This window comes from Capricornis sumatraensis, chromosome X (genome assembly GCF_032405125.1).
Source record: "Capricornis sumatraensis isolate serow.1 chromosome X, serow.2, whole genome shotgun sequence".
Classification (NCBI taxonomy): domain Eukaryota; kingdom Metazoa; phylum Chordata; class Mammalia; order Artiodactyla; family Bovidae; genus Capricornis; species Capricornis sumatraensis.
The window spans coordinates 121,989,166-121,991,232 of record NC_091092.1 but is presented as its reverse complement, the minus strand read 5'-3'; the positions used below and the strand labels follow the sequence as shown (position 1 = coordinate 121,991,232).

At 41.3% G+C, this 2,067-nt stretch overlaps 1 non-coding gene across 1 annotated transcript; it reads right to left on the bottom strand.

The window, feature by feature from the left end:
- Positions 1-1,531: 1,531 nt before the first annotated feature.
- Positions 1,532-1,638, bottom strand: LOC138072110 (U6 spliceosomal RNA). Its single transcript, XR_011144257.1, has one exon. It is a non-coding gene; the product is annotated as a U6 spliceosomal RNA (small nuclear RNA).
- Positions 1,639-2,067: the final 429 nt, after the last annotated feature.

Below are 2,067 nucleotides of genomic sequence, written 5' to 3'. Positions count from 1 at the left end.
CAGGTGGCCAAAGTATTGGAGTTTCAGCTTCAGCATCAGCCCTTCCAATGAATATTCAGGACTGATCTCCTTTAGGATGGACTGGTTGGATCTCCTTGCAGTCCAAGGGACTCTCAAGAGTCTTCTCCAACACCGCAGTTCAAAACCATCAATTCTTCAGCACTCAGTTTTCTTTATAGTCCAACTCTCACATCCATATATGACTACTGGAAAAAACAGCTTTGACTAGACAGACCTTAGTTGGCAGAGTAATATCTCTGCTTTTTAATATGCTGTCTAGGTTGGTCGTAGCTTTTCTTCCCAGGAGCAAGCATCTTTTAATTTCATGGCTTCAGTCACCATCTGCAGTGATTTTGGGGCCCCCCAAAAATAAAGTCAGCCACTGTTTCCACTGTTTCCCCATCTATTTCCCGTGAAGTGATGGGACTGGATGCCATGATCTTAGTTTTCCGAATGTTGAGTTTTGTTTTGTTTTGTTTTGTTTTTTTACATTAAACGATGTATTTTTTTTTTATTTTAAGATCTTTAATTCTTACATGTGTTCCCAAACATGAACCCCCCTCCCACCTCCCTCCCCATAACATCTCTGTGGGTCATCCCCATGCACCAGCCCCAAGCATGCTGTATCCTGCGTCAGACATAGACTGGCGATTCAATTCTTACATGATAGTAGACATGATAGAATGCCATTCTCCCAAATCATCCCACCCTCTCCCTCTCCCTCTGAGTCCAAAAGTCCGTTATACACAGCTGTGTCTTTTTTCCTGTCTTGCATACAGGGTCGTCATTGCCATCTTTCTAAATTCCATATATATGTGTTAGTAAACTGTATTGGTGTTTTTCTTTCTGGCTTACTTCACTCTGTATAATCGGCTCCAGTTTCATCCATCTCATCAGAACTGATTCAAATGAATTCTTTTTAACGGCTGAGTAATACTCCATTGTGTATATGTACCACAGCTTTCTTATCCATTCATCTGCTGATGGACATCTAGGTTGTTTCCATGTCCTGGCTATTATAAACAGTGCTGCGATGAACATTGGGGTACATGTGTCTCTTTCAATTCTGGTTTCCTCGGTGTGTATGCCCAGCAGTGGGATTGCTGGGTCATAAGGTAGTTCTATTTGCAATTTCTTAAGGAATCTCCACACTGTTCTCCATAGTGGCTGTACTAGTTTGCATTCCCACCAACAGTGTAAGAGGGTTCCCTTTTCTCCACACCCTCTCCAGCATTTATTGCTTGCAGATTTTTGGATCGCAGCCATTCTGACTGTTATGAAGTGGTACCTCATTGTGGTTTTGATTTGCATTTCTCTGATAATGAGTGATGTTGAGCATCTTTTCATGTGTTTGTTAGCCATCCGTATGTCTTCTTTGGAGAAATGTCTATTTAGTTCTTTGGCCCATTTTTTGATTGGGTCGTTTATTTTTCTGGAATTGAGCTGCATAAGTTGCTTGTATATTTTTGAGATTAGTTGTTTGTCAGTTGCTTCATTTGCTATTATTTTCTCCCATTCAGAAGGCTGTCTTAAAAATATGGAACGCTTCACGAATTTGCGTGTCATCCTTGCGCAGGGGCCATGCTAATCTTCTCTGTATCGTTCCAATTTTAGTATATGTGCTGCCGAAGCGAGCACCGAATGTTGAGTTTTAAGCCAACTTTTTCACTGCTCTTTCACTTTCATCAAGAGTCTCTTTAGCTCCTCTTCACTTTCTGCCATAAGGGTGGTGTCATCTGCATATCTAAGGTATTGATATTTCTCCCAGCAATCTTCATTCTAGCTTGTGCTTCATCCAGCCCAGCATTTCTCATGATGTACTCTGAATATAAGTTAAATAAGCAGGGTGACAATATAGAGCCTTGTTGTACTCCTTTCCCGATTTGGAACCAGTCTGTTGTTCCATGTCCAGTTCTCACTGTTGCTTCCTGAGCTGCATACAGATTTCTCAAGGGGCAGGTCAGGTAGTCTGGTATTCCCATCTCTTTCAGAATTTTCCACAGTTTATTGTGATCCATATAGTCAAAGGCTTTGGCACAGTCAATACAGCAGAAATAGATGTTTTTC